The 14,031-nt window shown below is 39.5% G+C and overlaps 1 protein-coding gene across 3 annotated transcripts in view; it reads right to left on the bottom strand.

Moving 5' to 3' along the window:
* sez6b (seizure related 6 homolog b) overlaps positions 1-14,031 on the bottom strand; it is an 830,703-nt gene that overhangs the window by 662,687 nt on the left and 153,985 nt on the right. The gene's annotated exons all lie outside the window — the stretch shown is intronic.

The raw sequence follows: 14,031 nt of genomic DNA, 5'->3' as shown, positions 1-14,031 counted from the left end.
ATGAAATCTTGGCTGATCCATATGCCTACCTTTGGCACCTATCTTTTAATACCTCTACTTATCAATTTTAAATCTGAGATTACATTTAACTACTGATCTAGCATCACCTATCATTTATGGAAGAGAGTTCCAAACTTCTACCAGCTTTGTATGTAGAAATGTTTGCTAACATCGCTCCTGAACAGTCTGGTCTGTTTCTAGAACCTCTAACCAGTGGAAATAATTTACCTTCATCTACCATGTGTTGTCCTGTTAATATCATGAGAATTTCAATCAGATCATTCCTTAATTTCTAAATTCTAGAGAATACAAGCCTAATTTGTATAATCCCATCTCATTACACCTGAAGTCCAGGTATCATTCTTGTAAACTTACCCTGTACTCCCTCCAAGGCCAATATATCCTTTCTTAAGGTGTGGTGCCCAAGTATGCTCACAGTATTTCAAGTGGGATTTAACTAAGATTCTGAGTAACTACAGCATAACATTTCTGCATCCTTACTTTCCTACCATCCAGATACAAAGGTCAGCATACCATATCCTTCTGATTCTAGCATCAGTGTTTCCTAATGAGGAATGTTTGTCCTATATGCATTAGCATTTAGAATTGCAAGAGGACATCTTATTGAAGCTTTTAAGATTCTGATGGAGCTTGATAGGATAGGGGCAAAGAGGATCTTTTGTCTTACACATGAATACAGATCTAGGGGGCATGGTTTAACAAAAAGGTTCCCCAATTTAAAATAGATGATATCAATCTTTATAATTCTCTATCCAAGAGCAGTGAAGGCTGAGTTGTTAAATATATGCAAAGTTCACACAGATAGACTCGTGACATACAGGGCAATTTCAGGGTTAGGGAGAACAGACAGGCAAAGTGACGATGTGTTAAGATCCAATCAACTATGATCTCATTAAATTGCAGAGTAGATTAAAGGGACTCTCTGGCCTATTCATGATCACATTTCTTATGCTCTTGCATAAGAACTATTACTGTTACTGATAATAGACAACTAATTGGCATATTAAGTTTATTGATAGTTGATTTTACAGATATCTTCATACAGTTATTTTCTGCAGTAGCATTGATTGTTTTACCTATCTTAAGTATAAACCTGCTGGGGGTAAAATATTCACTAGTCACACTAATAGCAAATTGGCAGCATGTTTACACCGCACACAATTTTTCTTTGCATTGAAGGTGAAGAAAATTGGCCACAAAGTGAATCAAGTCTATTTTTTCTACAAATCCATTTACCTTCATAGTGAAGACCACAGCCTGTCCCCAGGAGGTTGGTAAATCCCTGTTTTGAAATAGCCTGATTCTCAGCTCACTAATAAAACCTCAACTTCATCCCCTCTGTTATTGGTACTCAAGTAGTAAATTTCCACTAATCTTTGCAGCTCAAAAACTATATTTACTTAAACTGGGACAAGGTAATTCCATTTTGGATGATGGAAGCACAATTTTTATTATTTGACTGGTTCATTCAGGCATGTTTCTGTTCAGCTCCATTAAAAGATTGACTTCAATGAATAATGGAAGATTTTCCAGTTTAGTTTTCACTGAAGCTTTTCTGGCTTCTGTCAATCACTGATGATCCTGGAGACTCGAGCACATTCTGACAACCCTTCATTGTAGGAGAAAGTGAGGACTGCAGAAGCTGAGATCAGAGTCGAGAGGGTGATGCTGGAAAAGCACAGCAGGTCAGGCAGCATCTGGGGAGCAGGAGAATTAACGTCTTGGGCATAAACCCTTCATCAAGAAAGGTCCCACATGGTTTCCCATTTCGGTTCTTTGGTCCTTCCATTTCCCCTCTTGCCAACTAGCCCAAAGCACAGCTTGGTTAGCAAGTAGAATGGAACACCAGTTGCATCCTGATGAAGGGCTTATGCCTGAAACGTAGATTCTCCTGCTCCTCGGATGCTGCCTGACCTGCTGTGCTTTTCCAGCACCACTCTCTCGATACCTCTGTTGTCAAAAGGTCTCTCCTACTGCACAAAAGGTAACATTTTCCTTCAGATTACCTTCAGTGGGAGACATGGCACATGTCATCAGAGGTATCTTGAGACTAGGGGCACATCCTCACCCAATTCATGGAATCTTATTAGGAATATTTTAGAAACAAACCCAGAAACTTGCTCAAAGGTTGCTTTATCCTACAACTTCCTTAATTGCATGAAGACTAAGTTTACACACATAAATAAAATTTCTCCCACAGTCTCCATAATGCCAAAGTTCCAAGAAAATTTCTTAAAGTTTTGTCAATTTACCAGTTTACAATAAAATTTCTGTTTATGTCTGAAGATGCCTATCTGTTGGTATCTCAGGGATCCTACAATTACTACTGGGTTAGGAAGAAGCACATGAGACCAGGCCAATGAAATATGAGCCTGAATAGAGTCCTACAATGCACTGGGTCTTCAGATAAAAGAAATCCTTCACTTTATGAAATTCTAAGAGGAAAATGGCCCCACATAGGTATCCCATATCAGCTTATCAGAGACAAGTCTTTGCTCCTTCCATTTCTCCTCTTGCCAACTAGCCGACAGCACAGTAGAATGGAACACCAGTCGCAAAAGATTGCATCCGAAGATCCTTAGGGCTGGTTCTAATCAAATCAAGAGGGTGGGAAAGAAAGAGGTCACAACAGGTTGGAGGAGGGGGAAACAGGCAACCATTGTGGGCTGGTTGGTGAGGGTAGGGGAAGCTGGGAAGAGAGGAGGCTATTTAAAAATAGTGCTGGTGTGGAGGGGTGTGTTGAAGACTCCTTGAGAAGCTGGGTGTAGGGGGAAAGGGACCTGGGGGTGGAACTGCTATGGTTGCCCTGGCTCAAAACCATGCTGAACTGGCGTATTATTTCATGGAGCTGGTTGCTTTGGTCTCCCCTTCACTGTTGGGATTCTCAAACCCCGTGAAGCCAATACAGCAACAGTCCATTTTAAAATTAGGCTTTGTTGAAAGATACCGATTAACTGCCCCACTATTCATTGGGATGCCTCAATATATACCATGAGAAAGGTGTCAAGCATGTACACTGGGGACATATGCCTCCTAATAAAGTTCTCCTAATCAGTCACCCTGATCCTCTACCAGCATTCATGCAGGCTGGGAGATTTAAGAGGTCATTGCTTCCATGGAATGTTTTTATTAATTACACATACAAATTAACCCAAGTTCCAATGTCCACACAATTTGTTAGCATTATGTAACAGGATGGTGACTGCCTTCCAATTGAATAAAACAAAGAAATGGACTCATCTGACAATACTTCACTTTGATGGTGTGTCATTGAGGATCAATACACTCAGTGTAGTCCACGAACAACAACATTTTACTTCAATGAATCAGCACATTTTGTAACTTTAACAACATTCATGAAGCATCTGCATTATTGTCGAGCATTTTCTGCTCTTCTAAGCATCAAAATTGAAGGAATAACTGAGTGAAGGTGCAATGATATATACACCAGTTATTTTATCCACCATTTCAGAGCTTGGAATTCAAAGCTCAGCAGACAAATTATAGGATTGTGTATATTTCTATCAGTTCCTCAAAGCAAGCTTGTTTACTTTGAAGAAATAAATGCTTCACAATTTAAATAATGTAGACAGTGAGAACCAAACATTATACATTTGTCAACATTTATTCAGATAACACAGCTTTCACTGGTTATTGCACTGTGTATCTTGCAGAAATGAAAAATCATTTTTATTATTCACAACCTCTCAGTTTCATAACCTGCGTTCTCAGGCCTTCTAATTTTCTGCATTAAATTCACAACAATGATGAAAAAGAACATGTGTAATAGATACATTTCTATGTTAGTCAAATGAGAAAAATTGTAGTGGGCAACCCTGCTTGCAGTGAAAAGGATTAAATGTGTGCTTATCCTTTATCATTAACTTTTATGTTCCTTGACAAAAAGGTACATCCCTGAAAATTAATGAGGAAAGGTGTTAAAGAAGAACAGAGAAATGTCACGATAGTACAAAGTAATTTGGTCACTACTGACAAATGAGAGCCCTTGAATCAGTGTCAGAGTGCTGCCCATAACTATCTCATGCAAACTACTAGAAGCTACAGCTAAGTTATTCCCTTGTGCTAGTTTCCTCTGTTGTTGGGAGTTCAGCTGTCATAATGAGAAATAACTGCAGGGTTCAACTGTTCTTTTAGCTTTAATGATTAAGCAGAGCAATCAATCGTTAATTGGTTTGAGTTTTTAGTGTCCTTGACTCCCAACAACAGCACTAGAATTCCATTGTAATTCATTAACTCAGTTTTGCACACTTTAGATGTCAATATTTTCTCATCCATAACTTGAATTTGAATGTAAGAACAGATGTAAGCCATTCAGATCCTTGAGCCAACAAGGTATAGGAGATATAATTGCAGGTCATAATTTTCCAAACCTCTCCATATTTAGGTACGGTGCCTTTAGATTAAAAAATATTTCATGAGTGAGTGAGGGAAGAGCCTGCAAACTGCAAGCCAATCAGTTGAACATTAGCTTTGGGAATTTTACTGGAATCAATTCTCAAGCGCAAATTGGTTGAGCACTTTGGTGAGTATGAGCAGATTGAATGAAGTCAAAGGAAGGATATTGTGGCTGGTTTATATCTGATGAAACTAGTTAAATTTCTGCATCTACATATGGATGTTCTCCATTGAATTTCCAACATCATTTGAAAAAGTCCTAAACAAAATTATTATTCACAAAAAGAAATGCACACAAAATTGTACAAGATGTTACAAATACAACATTAGCCTATCATTTCATCAAGGAAGAGTTGAAAAGTGTGACGGTGGAAAAGCACAGCAGGTCAAGCATTATCCGAGAAGCAGGAGAGCATAAGCCCTTCACCAAAACAAGCAAATTTACACTGAAGGGATAAAGTGTACTTAATTTAAATTGTGTAACTAGTAAGAACCAAAATATTGTGTGTTCATCAACATGTAACTGGAGGTGCTGAGGAATGCATTAAGCACCATCCACTAGGATGAGGCCATATTGACTTGGGTGGGAGAACAGCTCTGAATTTTCCCGAAGATAGACCTATCATCAAAATCTCCCTGAATCAATACCCACCACTTCAATGTAACCCCAGCTATCGTCCAATAAATCACATCTTGTCCTTTTTAAAAAAAAGCCCTTCTCATTAGACAAGCATACCCTGTATATCCCAACACGGACCTTCCTGCGACAAATAAACCAGATAGTTCATAAAATATGCTGAGCAATGGTGAGCATTCACCATACAATAGAAACAATGGTTATAATTGTTTAAGGGATAGAAGACAAGATAATACAGATAAAACAAACATACTCCAATTGCTAGTGTGTACAACCAGTGTTCTTCACAGATTTGAACAGGACTCTCAGTGAATAAGCGGATGGCACATATGTTAGATAAACACTTTGCAGTAATATTTATAGAATAGGAAAACAACAAAGTACTGAGAGTACAAGTCAAGGGAAGGAACTTACAGTATATAATGAAGAAAAATGTAATGATGAAGATAATAGGACTTAAAATAGACATTTTCAAGACAGGATGGTTTTGACCTCAGAGTATTAAAAGGCAAAAATAAGGAAATTGAAGTTGTACTAGTCATAATTTTCAAATATTGTGGGATTTGGGAATTGTGCCTAGAGAGAGCAAAATTACAAATGTCATTGTTATTTGAATAGTAAATGGAAAAGAAGGAGACTACAAATGTCTAAATCAGTTGTGAGGACACATGATGGGCAATTCACACAATCTGACATTACAAAATAGCATATTTGTGTGCTATTTTTAACATACAATACAAAAGAATGAACAAATCTTAATCAAAATAGTCCAAGCTAAATGAATGTCTCAAAATGCATCAGGAATGGAGGATTTTCCAATACTGAGAAAGATTGCATTCCATCACATTGATCCCTGAGAAAATTGGCTCAAATTAAACTTTGTTTTCACCTCTAAGTCATAGTAATTCATCAGTATATTTCAGAGCAAAAGATTGCTTTGCTATCACAATCAGAACAGAATTTTCCCATTTTCAGTGAATGTTTTGTTGATCGAGATTCATGGTACCCAGTCCACCGTGGCTTAGGGCGACTTTCCACACTCATCCTTCTGTCTTTCACCTCATTAATTATGCAATTAGGGACCTTTCCCAGGAAATTCATTACCAGGGAAGTTAAAATGCTCACCGTTGCTGGGATCTTCTGGCATTGTGTCACTGGGCACATCTAAACTCCAGTTATGTCCCACTCCAGTTCGGCAAGAAACAACCAGAAATAGCCCTTCTCACATGGCTTTCAAGCTTCTTTGTTCAAGACATCACACAGAGAAGAGGAAAGCTCACACCTCACTTCAGATTTCTTTTTAATCTAGCTGATCGCCACAGGTGACCACATCATCAGACATAGCCAACCTGGACACAGATTGCTGTCCAGGTTGATGCCATGTCCCAGGTGAAGTGAGGCAGCCAGTAGCACAGAAAGAATGTCACTGATTTTCTGGGTCCGTAATTGTAAGGACTGGCATTTTCTCCCTCCTACCTCACACTCAGATGGCCACCATTCCCTCAAACTCTGCCACGGGGTGGTTCACTAGAACTTGCAGTTTTGCCTGAATTAATGTCCACCCAATGGCTCTTAGCCAACTCATCCTCCCAACCTACTAACCTGTCTGCCCTCTGCATTTCCCACTCACTCAACTGGGCACATCTCACCAGCTTTCCTGCTCGTCCATCATCACTAACTGCTTTTCCATCTGTTTGGTTCACAATAACTCCCTCTCATTGTTTCATTGATTGGCTTAACCTCATGGACTGATATCTCCACAACATCCTGACTGACTTACCTGTAATCCCTCAGAGAAACTGTACTGTACCCAAAGGACTGATCATAATCCAATCCACAAATCATAAGGACAATTCCCCAAATTCTGGGAGGACCAAGCACCTGGCTGGTACTGGCAACATTGGAAACAGGAATCGAATGAGCCCCCACTGAGTAATCGTAGATTGTTCATCTCACCAAAGGACTACTCTCCTTTCACTTTCATACGTGCCATTTACTTGAAGCACGTGCACTGCATTTACACTGCGGGCACATGTTGCAGTTGTGATGCTGACATTGTATAATGAAAGTGAAAGGAAAGTAGTCCTTTGGTGAGATGAACAATCTACGATTACTCAGTAGGGGCTCATTCGATTCCTGGTTCCAATGTTGCCAGTACACAGCACTATATGCTGCCCCTGATAGCCTGTAACCATGCATGGTGCTGAGGACCAGAGCAGAGTGGGGATGCCTGTTGGACTGGGGACCACTGCGGGCAGTCAGCGGCTTGCGATTGCATTCAGACTAAGTATGGAAGCCCCTTGCGCTGATCTAGTGCAATGCAATATAATGCTTATCTGTAATCTCTTCATCTGACTGATGTTTATCTTCTTAACTTTATTTCTTGTTTTCTAACTTATACTATGAATCACTGTAAGGTAATGTAACTTTCTTTTTATCTCTCTATTTTGTATCTAAGATTTGTACCTAGGTGCTTAGTACCTAAGATGGCATAGAGGGGTGACATTGTAAACATTTCACTGCATTTTCTGCACTTGAGCACGTGACAATATACTTTATTTCCAATTCTAAAGACACTACATGTTAAGAAAGCAATGTGACTCATAAGATGCTGGCTGCCTGCCTGAAAATCAGTGCTGAAATCAGTGAATACACACTCAGAAAGCAATGTGAAGTAAACAGAGAGTATTATCCTCCAAGAAAGTGGAAAATGAATGAGCACTAAGGGTGCAAACTAAGAGCCATAAGATGTGTAGATGCACAGATGGCAGATGCACACGAGTCCGGGCTGTCCTTGGTGCAGGCTCGAAGGGCAGAATGGCCTACTCCTGCACCTATTGTCTATTGTCTCGTGTCCTTAAGCTCCAAAACAAAGTGTTGAAGGGCTGAAGTGGTGTGCGAGTTCGCCTGATGCTTTAGGTCTGGAGGTATTGCAGGTCTGATTTGAGAGGAAGAAGAAGCAAGGAAGATGGTGACCATGGAGCATACAGGGATAGTGTTGATAAAAGCAGTTGGATGATGGCCAGAACAAGCATTTGGAGAGTTGCAGACCCCAAATACCCACCTTGGTTTACATGTCAGGAATTTACACTTTCTCTTTTCATGGGGAAGGAGAGGAAACTTGGAAGTGGCATATGAATGAAGGTGAGTTAGGGCTTAAATGAGATGTTTGCCTTTAATATCCAAATCGTAGTATATAGGAGCAAATAAGTCTTGTTACAACTTTATAAAACAGTGGTTAGGCCACAGATGGAATTCTGTTCATAGTTCTGGCTGCCTCACTATTGGAAGGATGTGGAGTGGGTGCAGAGGATGCTGCTTGAGATGAAAAGTTTTAGTTATGAGGTGAGACTGGATAGGCTGGGTTTGTTTCCCTTGAAGCAGAAGAGGCTGAGGGGGAGGGCGGGGATCTGAGTACATAAAGTTATGAGACATAGTCAGAGTAATTTGTGCAAATGTTTTTCCCATGGTAGAAGGGTCTGAGACCAGAGACCACATGTTTAAGGTGAGAATTATGTGATTTAGAGGAGATCAGTGGGAAAATATTGGTGAAATATGGAATGCACTGCCTGAAAGGGAGGTGGAGGCAAGTGCTTTGCAACATTTCCCAAGTATCTGGATGGGTGCTTAAATTGCCAGGGCATTGGAAGTTATCGACCAAATGCAGGTAATTGGGATTAATACAGTTTGGTGTTTGTTGTCAGCTTGGATATGATGGGCTGAAGGGACTGTTTCTCTGCTGTATGCTTAAAATAAGGCAATCACCAATCAATGAACTCTGAAGTTGCCACTTAAAGCTTCGCAGAGAGAAAAATAATTCTTGATATCAAGAAACTAAGTTTTTAATTCTTTCTGTATTTTCTCACCATTCTCACTATTGTTCACACTCAGGGATGGGACAATTCCAGGTATAATTATTGAAGTGAGAATGCCCATTAAAAGTAATGATTCAGCCTATCACATGGAATCTTTACCCATATAATTGGCCTATTAAATCATTTATTACTTCAAATTTTTGGAAAATGTGGAAAAAAAAATTCCTACTGGACAAAGTCAGAAGCAAGATAGAGGTAACTATTCGCAGCTACAGATATAAACTAGAGGGAAATGTATACATTGGTTCATATAATGAATAACACATTACTCAATACCCAGTTTGTTTTTATTAAACTTTGTAAAAAATAATTTTGTATAAATATGAAAATTACAGTTGACTGAGAGGCACTGATATAAGAATACCTTCAGCAGCACTTAGCTTATTGTTAAGAACAGTTAATCACTGGGGACACTTACGGTAGAGAAGAATGCAAACTGCTTCTAATATGTGCTAATAAAGCTGCCAAACCTTCCTTCTTTCATTATCAAAAATGTAACTCATTTAATAGGAATTGAACTGTTGACCTGAATGCAGCAAGCTTACAAACTGTTTAAGCTACTAGGCTAATCTAGTAACTGTACAAGGAGTTATTTTCTTGGTGCTTTTTGCTTGTTAAATTGGGCAAGCTCATTAACTCTTCTATAGTGCAGGCATACTACATGTAGTTGAGTTCCTGTGGATAGAAGTATTGTCAGCCTGACTAATTGAGACTATTCAGCTCAAAGAAATCTAATATGCTATTGAAATATCCAACATATACTAATAAAGCAGAATGTCTGATTTCACTTCACAATATTTGAAGTATTTCTAGCACGTCAACAAGCAATATCTTTTCCATTGCTCATCATAAACGTTCAATATAAATGTTTAAAAATGACATATACCCACTCAGAACTGTAAATCAACTTTGTGAAGTTGCCCTTAGAATTATACTTTGGAATGACCATGGTCAGCCACAGATCAATCTTTGGTTTGAAAGCAATACTTCAAGAAATACAGCAGCAGTATACATTATCTGCTCCACAAAGTAAGTTAGCCAGAATTTATATATGTACCACAAAATGTAACAGACATAAACCAAATGAGAAAAATCAACATCACTGTTATCGGAAGAGGCGGAAAAGGTTGGGGCTGTTTTCCCTGGAGCGTCAGAAGCTGTGGGGTGACATTGTAGAAGTTTGTAGAGGGGCATGGATAGGGTAAATAGACCAGGTTTTTTCCTTGTCAAGAAATGTGGCACTGGAAAAGCACAGCAGATGAGGCAGCATTCAAGGAGCAGGGGAGTCGGCATCACGATGAAAGGCTTATGCCCAAAATGTCAACTCTCCTGCTCCTCGGATGCTGCCTGACCTGCTGTGCTTTTCTAATGCAACACTTTTTGACTCTGATCTCCAGCATCTGCAGTCCTCACTTTCTCAAAGGTCATTTTCCCTGGGTTAGGGGAGTCCAGAACTAGAGGGTGTAGGTTTAGAGTGAGAGGGGAAACATTTAAAAGGGACCTAAGGGGCAACTTTTTCACACAAAGGGTGGTGCGTGTATGGAATGAACTGCCAGAGGAAATGATGGAGGCTGGTACAATTACAACATTTAAAAGGCATCTGGATGGGTACATGATTAGGAAGGGTTCAGAGGGATATGGGCCAAGTGCTGGCAAATGGGATTTAGGATCTCATTTGCCTGGTCTATTTACCCTATCCATGATTAATTTAGGATACCTGGTTAGCATGGATGAGTTGGACCAAAGGGTCTGTTGTCGTGCTGTACATCTCTATGACTCTAATTGTCAACATGAAAGTGAAAGCTGGATAGGTATATAAATAAGAAGGGTTTGGAGGTATATGGGCCTGGTGCTGGCAGGTGTGACTAGATTGGGTTGGGATATCTGGTCGGCATGGATGGATTGGTCCGAAGGGTCTATTTCTATGCTGTACATCTCTAAGACAAGTTAGGTCTGTTAACCCTACATAACATATTTAAATGTACTGTGTTACCCAATTTTGTCCATTTCTTTATACTTAGGCTCCTTTCCAATGGAGAAAGCTGGGTCTAGACTTTTGCCAATGTCTTATTAGTGGTCTGGACTCACAATTTAGTGCGCAATTTGAATCTTTTTATGCTGTGTCCTGTGTTAAGAGGATGTGGATGTATTGTACCTTTAAGAAAGTTAAAAGCTAGCAGAACTACCTGACAGCACCAAATGTTGTCAACAAGATACAATGTAGCATGCGGTCCAACATTTAGTGTAGCTGGTTACCTGGAGACAAAAACAGATTTGAATTAGGCCAATCAGTTTAAATTATGCCCTAAAAAACCCCCAAATTCCAATCAAGTTTGAATTTAGTATATTGACAATCTTAAAAGCCAATGATACAATCTGATGCTTTAGGGTATAAGACCAGGGAAAGGTGAACAGTTGGGAGAACTGCCAGGCCACCAGCATGTAGAGACTGCCCAAAAAATAGCTCTCTTAAAGTTACCTTTATCGATCAGTGACCTGTGAAGCATAATCCCTAAGAAGAAGAAAAGAAGACACTGTAGGATCCAAAATAGAAGATTCCACAGCCTGGGATTTGAAAACTTGAATTTTTGGTAAATCTTAATCAATGGGTTTTATTGGACGAGTATTATAGAAAGGAAGGTAAAAGATTTTTAGAGGAAGGAGTTGTAAATAGTTGCTAGTTAATTATTCTCTGTCATACTTTAAGAAATAAAATTTCTAATTTTAATTTATACAGTTCTTGGCCTGTCAGATTTTCACAGATTATTGCACGGGATAAATCTTTCCTGTGTTGCTAGTTTAAATTAAGCAGGAGCTGTGTTGTAACACCTGCCTAAGAATCTGATGTTAGACAAAGGCACAGTGAGTAACTTCTGAGTCAAAGAGCTCATTGGAACACAAAACATTCTGACAAGGCAACATAAATTTAATGGCGGGATATTGTTTCATCCTGTTAAGGGTCGTGGGGAGGGGGACTGAACAAAAGGTCATGATTTCAAGGTACAGGATGGGCCATTCCCAAATGAGATGAAGAGACAACTGGTCAGTCAAAGGGTAGTGAATTCTCTACCACAGAAGTCTCTGGAGGTCACGACATGGAATATATTCAAGAAAGGGAAACTGTGGCTGACTAATTTATTACAGTTTTTCAAGGAAGTCTCAACCAGAGTGGATAGAGGGGAACAAGTAGATGCTTTGCATTTGGACTTCCAGAAGGCATTTGACAAGGGACCACATATAAGATAACAGCCCACAGTGTTGGTGGTAGCATATTGGCATGGATAGAGAATTGGCTAATGGGCAGGAAACAAGAGGGGATAGGGTTTCCTTTTCAGGTTGTTGACCTGTGACCATTCGGGTCCCAGATCAGTGCTGGGGCCCACAACATTTACAGTAAATATTAGCAGGTAATCAGGAAGGCTAATGGAATATTGGCCCTTATTTCAAGTATAAGAGCAGGGAGGTTATACTGCAACTGTACAAGGTGCTGGTGAGACCACATCTCAAGTACTGTGAGCACCTTTGTCTCCTCATAATTAAGGAAATATATTATTTCATGAGAGGCAGTTCAAAGAAGACTCACTAGGATGACCCCTGGATATGGAGGGATTGTCTTATGAGCAGTGGCTAAACACATTGGGACTCTACTCACTGGAGTTTGGAAGAATGAGAGGTGATCTCATTGAAATATATAGGATTCTTAAGGGGCTTGACAGGGTCAATGCTGAGAGGACGTTTCCATCATGTGAGAGTAGAGAACCAGAGGGCACATGGTACCAATTAATGGAATGAGACAAGGAGGAATTTCTTCTCACAGAGGAATGTGTGTGTTCTGGACACCTTCTAACAGAGAGCTGTAGTGGCAAGGGTCCTTGTGTATATTTAAAGCTGAGATAGATGATTCTTAATCAGTTGGGGAATCAAGGGTTACTGGGAAAAGGGCAAAAATGGGAAGTGCCTTTAATAATTAAGTGCACCTATTGAATTCCAGGACAGCTGAAAAGAAAATAAAAGAGCAAATCACTGAGTCCAGCTGTAATTTTCCATTTACTGTGAAATTTGAAAGAGAGTGCCTTTCTAAAATTTAATGCTGTAAACAATACTTTGATGAGGTTTGCAGCCAGCTTGTCTCTGTTTGAATTTCAACTTGACCTTGCGACAGTTGAACTCAGCGAAAGCTGAAGAACTGTTATGTCCAAGACCAGGGGATGAGAGAATAACAACTTGAGTTTTCCCAGTCTTTGCCCTTGAGAGCATGATAAGAAACAGTATAAGACGAGTACCTGAATTATGCTCAGGTACCCTTACATTGAGGCATCTAGCTGAATGTACTGGGTCAATTTTGCAGAATTTAAATAAAGCTCCTTTCTTTGTTCTTGCTAACAGTTGAGTCAAGTCGATTTAATTTCCACGACACAAGCTTTCTTCCCTCAATGTTGAAATGCATCCAATAATCACAAGGTAAATATCACACAGCTCACTGGCAAAGTCTGCAGAGTCAGGTGGTGCAAACTAATATAGATGAGTTTTTTTGTAAAACAGACCTACATCGAAAGGAGTGGAATAACTATCATAGTTTGGAATTTTTCATTTCTAAATAATATTATTTAGACTGTTGTTAACTAAAACAGCTGCATTTCGGTGAAACCTTGTGTTTCATAAAATTTGCCATCTGTTGAGAGAAAGGACCATTTTTAGCTTCAAAATCGTCTACCTATTTATACAATAGTTAGCTTAAAGAAAATTGATGGAGGCAAGGGAGACAAACAACAAGTGAAAATTTATACTATTTGTGACTACAGTACCTGAAGAGCACACAAAATATAACTTCTCTCGTACACTAGGGACTAATTAGTAGGGTCTTGGTACTGTTAAGTTTACAGAGTGTCAGAACATTGGCATAGTTGGAAACACAGAATGCTCTGGGGAACTCACACTGCAACTTTAATGAGATCAGATTCCCCAAAATAAAGTTCTCATCTCTCTCTCTCTCCCTCTGATGAAGCAAGTGACAGTTAATCCTTTGTCAACTTTCAGACTTATGTGTCAGAGTTCCAGATAAATGCAGATCAGGGAGATTCC

Source organism: Chiloscyllium plagiosum, chromosome 28 (genome assembly GCF_004010195.1).
Source record: "Chiloscyllium plagiosum isolate BGI_BamShark_2017 chromosome 28, ASM401019v2, whole genome shotgun sequence".
Taxonomy (NCBI): domain Eukaryota; kingdom Metazoa; phylum Chordata; class Chondrichthyes; order Orectolobiformes; family Hemiscylliidae; genus Chiloscyllium; species Chiloscyllium plagiosum.
The sequence above is the reverse complement of the archived record's forward strand: the minus strand, read 5'-3'. Positions and strand labels throughout refer to the sequence as shown.